Genomic DNA, 11471 nt, shown 5'->3' on the forward strand with positions numbered 1-11471 from the left:
GGACTCACTGAATGATATACAGAATGATAAACTTAAATAATGCTATCACAACAACTAATATTGGACAAGTATATAAAAAAGCAATAAAAATTGGAAAATAGTAGGATTGAATGGGGAAAAAAGTAAAGAAACAAGAAGGTACTTGCAAACTGGTGTGGTAAGAAATCCTACACCACTGCATAAAAAATAAAAGCTTCACATAGTGCTATCATAGTTGGCTGTTAGAATAAATTGCTACGCTTTTGAGTAGTAATCTTCATGCAGTGGTGTAGGATTTTTTACCATTCAATCCTACTATTTTCCCATTTTTAATGTTTTTTTTATTTGTTTCCATTCTTTTTTCTTAAATCAAAAAATTACATTTTGTTATGATTCTGTGGTTAGGTTAATTATATTCATGCTATTCACATGCGCATAAATTACAATACCGTCAAGCCACAAACCCACGCAGTGGCTGCAGCTGGATTTTGTCTTCTATTTTGTTCTCTGTCCTCGCTTGTTTTTGAAACTACCTTTGTGGTCTTTGACCCAAGCCCAGAGGAGTCATGTAAAAGTGACCTTGAGCTATTCTATAGTTTAAGAGATTATCCGGTGAATAGATGAAAGATGAAAGAAGAAAAAGTCTGATGAATTTTGTAGAAATTTGATTTGGGCCTGTTTTCCAGAAATGCTCCCGCTACATTACAGTTCACTTTAAAGGTACCAGGAGAATCGCTCAATGAAGGAGAGCTAATCTAAGCCATTTATAAGGCTGTACAACGTAAGATAAAAGAGTTATGAGTGTTTGAAAATCATAAAAACAAATGCCATCTTGAAAAATCAACCTCAATCCTACATATAGGCTACTACCTATATAATACAACAATCCAATGGTCATTCCTGTCATGAACAATCTGTAAGCCACATTGAATTAAAGCAACAGGTCTCTTCTTTTGTACAAGTGTGTGTCCAAACCCTTGAAAACTGGGGAACTGATTATGCCAATCATTCAGTTTCACTTTATTAGATACCACTTGCTAGTCACTCTCTAGCAAGTAAATTCCATCAAATTTTAACCACACAATGCTGTTGCTTTCATCATTAGCATCTTCTGTTTGTGAGATAACTTTAGCTCATTTGTTCGATGGCTTTCCCGTAACTGACTGTGGTGATGTTGCAACACACAGCTTTTCACTGAGAGCTTTATGTTTGTCTTGTTTCTCTGAAAGTTCTACTGGTAGAGATGGAGCAGCACATAACAATTTTTTAACTTTCAGTAAATCTTTTGTTTCTCCATCAAAAATTAAAGAGCATGGCAATTCCAAGCCACCTTGAGGTAAATGAGCAGAATATCTCCTTTTACCTGTAATTTGAACAATAATGGTTCCATTTCAAGGCAAGAATAGATGACAAAGTGTCACTATGTTCCTTGGTAAGTGGCCGACGATGATATTGTTATTATCAACAACAGCTACAGCATATGGGTCATGTGAATTCCCAAACTCTGGCTTGTAACTAAAGTTTCACCTATCTCTTCTGCCCAAATAGATTTATATACGTGGTAACCTCTGACACAAGACTCACATGTAGCTCTTCCAGCCATACCACACTAGCAAACGTTTTGGGTGAGAGTTAATTTTTTTGGGGCGGGGCTGTTTTAGGGGATAAAAATGTTAGGCGCGGTCAATTTTGGGGGTTAAAAATTGTTGGGCGTGGTCTTTTTTTACTTTCATTCGCGAAAATTAATTCCGTGAAGTTTACAAAATCTAAATTTTGCGAAATATAATTTCCTCGAAAAAAGGACCCATATGGTGTACACAAGAGCCTGACTTGCTCTGAAATTTTATTCATGGACGGTGGAGCTAATGCAGAAAGTAAGCTGCAAATGAAGAATATGCTTCATATTGCACTAAATCTCTTTTAGAAGATGCTTAGCAGCAACCATTCTTTCCTTCAAATGTCAATGGCCATTGTTGTAGCAAGGCATTTTAGGATGGTGCAAGGAAGAAAATTTTTTGCACCTCATTAATTATTCATTAGTGGGTGTGGTTTAATAACAGACAATGATTAATATTTAATTATTAAGACAATTTTCAGAAAATTGAGAAGTGATGCTCTGAATTAGCGACAAAATCATTTAAAGTAGCATGTAAATTTAGTGAGTCAGTGCTTTTATGCATGTGCAAAATCATGAGACGATTGAGACATTGTTGTACTGTTGTGCTCCTTAAGAAAATTTTTATGTGCGTTAATGCACTAAATGATCTCTCAGATGTAGCATTTGTTGCTGGCATTACCAAGATAAGTTGAAGAAGTCGTTTAACTTCAAAGAAGAGGACATTTGTCCAGGAGTAAGTGAGAGGAAGTAAAATTTGATGTCAACAATACAAGAATTTGCTGTGCTTGCTGCACTACAAGAAGACCACAAAAATATTTGTAGCTGAAAACAGAATTAATATAGATGAGAGAGACAGAGAGAGATTCCGGGTCATAATGATAGTGCAAATGTAGATGAGAGAGGCAGGGTAGGTCATATGCCTCCAGGGCAACACAGCTGCTTAAATGCATCACGTAATGGGACCCCCAATCAATTGGGCAATGCCCAACAGGGTGTCCCTGGGAGTGCGTATGTACAGCTGGTATGCTTCAGATTGCCTCAGGCCAGCATCTTTATCAGGTGGTAAGGAATTCCTGCTGCAGCTGCCAACGTGGCTGCCCCAAAACGGAGGATGTGGCCCGAGTACTGCGACATGTCCAAACCCGCCCTCTGGAGGTCCCTTCTAAGGTGTCTTACGAAGGCGGTCTTGTTAAAGGACTTCCGTCCTCACACACTAATAGGTGGTCATCCCCAGGGGGTCGGACAGTCATTTATTGGAGTAAGGCAGCCACTGGGCACCCACTGGAGCCAGATACACCCAGGAAGATCTCCACACCTCTCCCAACTGGATCCGTCTTTGCCCTGCAGAGCTTCAACCGAATAGCTGTATGAGAAGACCTGGAATTGACAGCTACCTGAGATTTCAGGATATTTGGTGGGGCTAAGTCCACCGCCGTGAACTCACCTACTCTCAGAAATCCAAAAAAACCAACACTAATAGCTGCCCACACTATCCTTGATTCGAAGTCTTGCCCCGACCACACACCCTCTAGCTGGTGCATGATGCTGCCAGTAATAGGAAGGCAGCGTGACTGCCCCTTAAGATGGCCACTCCCCGCAGAACCAGTTGGAGTCGAGGCATCTGATCCCTCTCCAAGTGTAGCGTGGGCCGCCACAAGTAATCGACAGGTTCCTCACCCCCGACAAGTAGGTCAAGATTGGCTGGTGGGCCAGTCCCTGATGGGCTAGGAAAGCATGGGGCTAGGAAAGCATGGGGATAGGGGGGTAAGTTCGCAGCAGTACAGAAAGGCAAGTACCTCCATTGGGCAGACGAGTAGGAGCTCATTGTTCTTGCTGAGAGACTATTTTCAGAGAGCTCTGTAGCAAGTCTCTCCCTTCTGGTGATGTCCATACTAGAGATCTGTTGGACAGCAGCATTACCAATGGCTGTGGAATGAAGTGAGGTGTGGGGTTGGCCTGTGGGAAAAGGAAGGCAATAATGTGATTCCGTGAGAGGTCATCAGCTGCCCCATTGTCAACACCCGGAACATGAACCACCTGGTGTTCAAAATCGAATTGGGCCTCGAGAAAGAAGAGTATTCTTAATAGGTGAGAGAGGGAGGGGTCTTTTGCTGAGTATGAGGACAGAGCAGACAGTACGGCTTGGTTATCTGACCTGAAGAGGACCAGACTACCCATCCAACCGCCTCCCCATATGGCAGCTGCCATGACAATTAGGAAGAGTTCCTTTGTGGCAATGCATACCCCCTCCCAGCCAGGAGGCCCCTGGAACTGGAACCAGGAGGTCCCCTCACAAAGGAAAGCACCACACCCCCAAGAGCCCAATGCATCGGATGTCACAGTGTTCAGAATGGGGTGGCCAGGAGAGAGTGCTACTTCATTCCAACTTTGAATGAAGATGTCCTACCAGTGGAGGTCAGCCCTGCATTCAACGTTGATCCGGACAAAATGGTCCTGTCTCTTAGGAATCTTAACCGTTTCCAGGAGGTAGCGAAGGAAAGTCCTACCAGGGCGGACCACAATGGCCGCATCGGACAGCTGACCAATTATAGATTGCAGTTTCTTCTCGGTAGCAGACTCCTGAGTCAGCCACCTGCCCAGGGTTCTCTGCAGGTGTTCCAGCTTTCTCCTTGGAAGTCTCATCTCCAATTTTTGGGAATCCAGTTCTACACCAAGAATGGTTAGTGTTGTCGACGGTCACACCACCTTTTCTGGTGACACTGGAAATCGTAGGTCCTCGCACAGCCTTACATTGACCCTTAAAGATCTTTCGCAGGTACTGGATTGTGGAGGGCAGAAAAAGAAATCGTCGAGGTAGTGGAGGAAGTGGGAGATTCTCTCGTAGATCATGCCCCAGGCTAGGCCATCCGCCATGGCAGTGAATAGTTTTTGGGCGGAGCATAGACCAAACAGGAGGGCGGTGTCTATATAAAGTGCTCTGCCCCATCTAACTGCTAGCAGCAACTGGTCATCTGGATGGACTGGGACGTGCCTGTAGGCAGCCTTCAGGTCCAACTTGGCCATCAGGGCACCCCTTCCGGCTGCCTTAATGAGCTCAACAGCAACCTCAAACCTCGGGTAGCATAAGGATGTGAGACCGTCGTCAATACCATGGTAAATACTACTACTCGCGGGGGGAGGTAATGTCAATAATCAGCCGGAACTTCACGGGCTGGTGATCCTATTTTACCAGCCCTATGGGGCTTCAATGTACAGCAGAATCATTGGGAATGCCACTGAGGCATAGGGCTCTCACTTCCTCATCAATGTAACGTTGGGCGTGGCCTGGGTTGCCAACCAAAGATTGATAATTCCTCCTTTGGAGGTGGAGCTTCCTCGAAAGATCAAACCCAATCTTAAAGCCCCCATGTATGCCTCTCCTCAGGAAATCTGCAAATTCCCTGTCAGAATGTGAGTATAAGTAGCGGTCCCATTTGGCCAGTGGGAAAACGCCGGTAACCAACACGCCCTCCACCAATGGGGAGGTCGGGACTGCCTCTAGTGCCAACACGTCCTCAGTGTACTGATACTTTCCTCCTACAGGGGCGGATAATACGGCATAATTGTCTGACCAGAATATTAAATGCTTTATTTTTTATTAATTTGATTTCATATATTATAAATGTGACTAATAATAATGAATTTATAGTGGGCGGCGGCCACATAGATAACAATGGAGAATGAATAATGATCAAGTTTCAAGTACACACTGTGTGAAGGCACTATTGTTCCTTAGCAAACAGCCATGAGTGCAGAGCAGTGACCCTCAGTCCTTGCGGGAGGGGGTTATAGCTGTGGGGGGCCGTTTTCGACTTACAGGATGAGGCTCTGTGGTCGAGCATTCCACAGGACCAGCATTTGTGGTTGAACCGGCAGTGGGAAGCCAAACAGCCTGCCAGTCTGTTGAATCTTCAGCAAATCTTCTCTGTAGATCTGTAAAGGCAATGGCGTCACTCAGCTGAAAAAGCTAGGGCGCAATCTTCTCATCTGTGGTCATGGGCGTCGCAGAGTGAGCACATCTAACCCCCAGTCTGAAAGACATTAGCCTCCATCATGGAGGGTTTGAGATCAGTCCAGGGAGTCGGTGGCCTGCTCCCACCAGCTGTCTGAAATGAGCATCGTAGGCTCTCCACCCCTTGCCCCCTTGTTTCCGGGCCAGCATTAAAATGATCTGGCCATATGCCATCAGATCTCTGGTGGCCTAGCAGTCAACCTTAGCAGCCACGAATACCATGAAGCAATGGAGACAGGTTTTAACATCCGCTACCTTGCCGAGGCGGAGTGATTGGTTGTGAGATGACATTAGCAGTCCAGTGTCGACGATGCGCTGTCTCAAGGCCACAGTGTCGGGCAGCAGGTCCTTGAAGAACACAGGCTCCTGCCCTGATGGCTTCAACAACTTTTCCCAGAATAGGGGGAAGGGCAGAGGATAGCACAAGGGTGGCAGTTTTTGATGGGCCCAGATTTGCCAGTGGTGTGGCCAATAAAGTTGCCAGTGATGGGGACATCTCAGGGTTCCCCAGGTAGAGAGTACTGGAAATTGGAAAAATTGGAGAAGCACTGCCACCTCCGCCCGAGACAACTGGAGTGAGCGTCCCAGTGATGGAAGAGGAACAGGGGGCAGGATTGAAGTGCCCATTAAGAATTTAGGAGCAGAATTTAGAAATGAAGTCAGCAAGACTAAAGAAGGAAAAGCAATAGAGAAGGTAACCGGCGGGTCAGAATGGGATGAATTAAATCCCTAAATTATTGCGGTGGGGGCGCCTACTACTTACTTGATTGATTTATTATTATTTATATTGATTTGCTTTTATATATTTTGATATATATACATATCTTCTTATTATTACTTTTATTTTCATTTTTTTAACTGGTATGCGGCCCCAGACCCCACAGAAAAGAAAGGAACAGTAAAGAATTGGACGGGAGAAAGGAGGGAAAGAGAGAAAGATAGAGGAGGGGGCCCTGAGGTTAATCCTTTGTGGTTCAAAGCGGGGTGATGATGTACCCCAGAGCCTTAATGGAACATCCCATGTCTATCCCTAGGGTTATAATAGCACCCGGGGGATTTAATGAAACCCCCTGGAGCCATATCTGTGGGATAACATAAAACAGCACAACAAAATACAATAAAATGAGGAGTGAATAATAGGCTAACATACACAGTAGAGCTGCTAGTCTGGAGACAATTGTGATCACGGATATTAACATAGTAATATAATAAATCTGTGGCATTCATTTTAAATCCCTTATGCTAATGTATTACAAGTATTAGTCTTAAATCCACATCCCAATTGAGATGCACAAAGATGCACAAAGAAAATAGTTCTCGAAGGAAAATGCGGCCAGGTTGTACCACAACTGCAGCGTGTGACAGGTGGCCCAGTAGGAACTCCAAGTCAGACTGCCGAAGGGACCGTTTTCCCCTACAATGTCCAACCAAGGCCTTGATGCTCTGGACCTTGTCCTGGGGTAGCCTAAGCTTGAAGGGAGCAGGACAATTCCTAAAAATGTGACGGTGGTACTAGGGGCCTCGAGCTTTGGCAGTGAAACAGAGACCCCTTGGTATGCGAGTGTCCCTAAGGCAGCGTGATAAGCTTGGCTACCCTCATTAGATAGTCGAGACCCAAAGAGCAAAAATCATCTAGGTAGTGAATGATATGAGCAATACTAGCCTGATGTAGAACCCAGGCCAAAGGTTGTGAAGATCTTTCGGGCTCACCAAATGGGAGACACGGGTCAGTAAATACCTTGTCCTCCCAAATAACTTCCAGGACCAGGTGATCACAGGGGTGGATGGGCAGAATCCGGTAGGCACTCTTCAGGTCAAGTTTTACCATTTGTGTAAACCAGCCAAGCTCCTGGTTAAACGACACAGCATCATGCACCAATGGGTAATTATTGGAGCATATGTCGGAAGGAATACTGTCATTGACACTCTTACCCTTAGGGAAAAAAGTGTTAACAATCATCCTCCATTAGTGTTGTTTTAGTTAACAATAACTAAAACTAGTTTTAGTAAAGGAAAACAGCTTACTAAAATTTTTAGTAAGCAGTTTTCCTTAACTAAAATTAAAACTGAATTTTAAATTCCTCAGTGCTTACAACTAAAACTAAAAATAAAACTAGTACTAATTAACTACTCTAACTTTAATTGTGCGTTACATTAACTAAAACGAAAACTAAAATAGCACACTTGTAACTACTTAAATGATTACACTATAATTAAGAGGTCTGACCAGTAATACCTCCTTTGTAATGTTGGTAACGTGATTTGGTTCGTTCACTATTCCTCAATTAATTGTTTTTACATTATTGGAAAAAATGTTGTGAATTAACTATAACTAAAATTAAAACTAGAAGCACTTAAAGAATAAAACTAAGACTAAACCTAAAATACAATTTTAAAGTGTTAACAATAACTAAAACTAAAATGATTACCATTGCATAACTGAAACTAAAACTTAAAATTATAGAAATAGGAAACTAAAACTTAGACTAAAATTATTGTACCATACTAAAACGACACTAGTCCTCAATGCATTACCTTCATGGCCCTAGGGACTAGGCCAATGGGGCTAACATGCACTTGGTTGAAGAGAGGCCATGGTCCTGACATACGGCCAGCTGTCCTAGATGTAAGTAGAAATAACCTCTGGCTGTGAGTGACAGGATGGGTGATTCTGATTCGAGGATCAAAAAACGACAGGGGAGGACAAGCCAATACGAAACCAATCTCACAATCCACCAATAAACCTAGGAAGACAAGCATTTATCCGGATAGTGGGCCAGGAAAGACGACAAGAGTGATAAGTGTACTGGGGAAGTTGGCATCATAAGGCAGTTACTGGGGGATAGCCCCCAGACCCTGCCAAGTCTTGGAGATCATCCCAGTAAATGTAGCAATCCGCCACCCGACCCATGACAGCTCACATCCTCTCAAGCAACACAGCCTACCAGAATAAGGGAACATGAGCTTAGCTTGAGCAATTCAAGATGGGAGATGGGTGTGGCAGTGGGAGAATGGAGTTGTGAGGCAGTGAAAGCAGGGAGATGTTGTGGCAGTGATAGCTGGGAGATGAAGTGGCAGTGAAACAGGGAGTTTATGTGGTAGTGGGAGCAGTGAGATATGTGGCAATGAGTGCAGGGAGATAGTGTGGCCATGAGAGCAATGAGATGGTGAGCCAAATAAGCAGGGAGTTATCCCTTTTCCTTACACAATGAAATTCATAAAAATTAGTCTTTTGGACGTTTTGAATTATTCATGTTGTCATGAAAACCACTGAAATCAGGTGCATTTTTGGACGCCACACTTCTTGACCATGCCCAAGCAGCCATTTTGATCGTTCTTCATAGACTATCTTTGTGCCTTTCAAGAGCTCTCAGTAGACCTGCAAATTCTATTCCATTCACTTAAAAGTGCTTCAAATAACCTAAACTGCTTGCACCTAAATAGATTTTAGCTGCTGCATTAAGTAACCTGTAATAATTACAACTACACCAGGATATTGTGTCTGTGCACCATAAGGTTTTGTGTCTGTGTGCGTAGGATATACTGGCTGTCATCGATTCGTGTAGTCTAAGGTATTATAATAATCCTTACAGCTATTTATGCATTTTGTAATAGTATACAATGGATGAATAATATAAAATCTTTACCTGTACATGTTTTGTTAATCAGAACTCAAATGTTAAATGTTGTTTTACCAGCATGATATCTCATTTTGATATCACAATCATTGACCAATGATTGTCTTTATCAAATTTGTTACTGTAACAATAACAATGTTCTGCCTAGAATAGTAATCCAACATAGTACGTTTAACTTAGGCTGGTTTAGTAGTGGTTCTGTTTACATTGCTCTTGTACTAAGAGTTATGATCTTTAATTAAATGTACCTCTCACATGTATAGTAATAAACGATATAGATCTTATCTGTAAATTAGCTGCAATATTACTAATGATTATGACTGAATATCGTGATATTACGCACCATTATTGGACTGGCCATGCTTGCGTAGGTGGGTACTAAGCAGTTGGGTTGTCATTCTGTCATTCTGTCCACACAATTTAATTGATTTTAAAAATATATATCTTTTTGTCTGAGCACGCTAGAGATATATTTCTTCTTCTAGCAGCAGATGAAGTTGCTTTCTTTCATATAGTTATGCTTTTGTAGCATTCCGTGGTACCATGGGAACTGTTAAACCAGGAGACCTCTTTCCAAGTGAGAGCTTGTGTTTCACTCTGCAGGGCCAAGATTTGCTTCAGAGGTATAAAATCCCATCTAACAAAAAACAAAAAGAACAGTTTTGTCTTAACTTATTCGTTTATGAGTTACAGTTGCACAAAGTTTGTGATTTAGCCTCTTTGAAAAATTTTCAGGCGGCACTTGGAGCAACCAAAGTCTCTGAGTCTCTGTTAAATATCTAGGCAACACTTTTGTACCAACTCTTTCTTCAAGCAGAGCTTCAGATGCTAAAATAAAACTCAGCTTTTCTTCTTTCTCCTAGCCATGTGCCATGATTAGCTAGTTGTTGACCACATCCATTGTTTATTTTAATTATTATAGCTATGCAGTCAAAAATAATTATTTTTTTCAAATTGTTTAAGGCCACTCCAATTAAATTTATAGTTTTCCCTTACACATGCGGTACTAAAGCGGGCGGGCGCAATTTTAATTATAAGATAAAATATTCATTATTAACATTATTCATTATTATTAACCACAAAACCATTGCAATCATAGCAAAACCAATCATAGCAAAATCTATTCTTTTGTAATAGGTGGCTTCTCTTTACTTGACATACATTGCGGGTATTTCTTTTCATCCGTGAAGGGTTGATCCACAGCACAATATACACAGATAGGCGTATATTTTGCAGAGTAGTAGAGCTTTTCAATAACATCATAACAATCGTGATCTCGTACATCTACAAATTCATAAGCTTCGGGAAGATCTAAATCTTTCAATGTAGCACCACATGTATACTCATATTCATCAAGTACTTGCTGTAAAACTTGGCATTGTCCCTTTGTAAGCTTAAATTTCGAAAAAATTAGACACCACATACTACAATCTGAACATTGAACCATATGTTGAGTGTTTTCGACATGCTATACAACAGCAAAATAAGGTAATTTCCTTTTTACTCTTGCTTTTGTGGTTGATGCTTTAAATGATGGTCTGTACGTTTCATTTGCTTGCAATCCAAACACTTCGTTGAATGGTAAATAATGGCCATCTTCATCTGGAATTGGATGAGGAATATGATGAAGTTTTTTAAAGACATCTAGCGGAAGGCATACTGGAAAACAAATTTTACAATCTGCTTCACCACATTTTAGCACATCAAAAGTGTAATGGCGTGACTGATAACAGTGGCCAATAAATTCTATCACCTTTGCATGTTTATCTATTGTTTCCAGACAATAAACACCTTTTTCAGATAATGTGGCATCCAAAGAGATAATAGCTGACCAAAATTCACTTAAATCAGCACCAGTTGCAGCTGCAAATGTATGAATGAATTTATCGTGTAGCTTTAAGCGATTGAATATAGAAAAATAAGTATTTTAACTAGTGAAAGGCTGTCCTGTATTATTTACTCATTCCCTGACAATTGATTTCTCAAATTAGTTAAATTATTACATTTAGCAACCTCATCCTCAAATTCTTGAGGCATTTTGGCACGGGCCAAGCCAACACATTGAAGACACAAGTTAATAATGGCCATTATCCTTTCAACAGGATTCTTTCAAGTATGGTAAGGAGCTGTTCTACCTGCACAAAGATAGTCAAGGTCAAGCTTCAAAAATTAATAGATCAATGAGAGTTTCACCGATATATATGTTAATCGATGGTCAGGACCT

Source organism: Amphimedon queenslandica, unplaced genomic scaffold (genome assembly GCF_000090795.2).
Source record: "Amphimedon queenslandica unplaced genomic scaffold, v1.1 AMPQUscaffold_13458, whole genome shotgun sequence".
Classification (NCBI taxonomy): Eukaryota; Metazoa; Porifera; class Demospongiae; order Haplosclerida; family Niphatidae; genus Amphimedon; species Amphimedon queenslandica.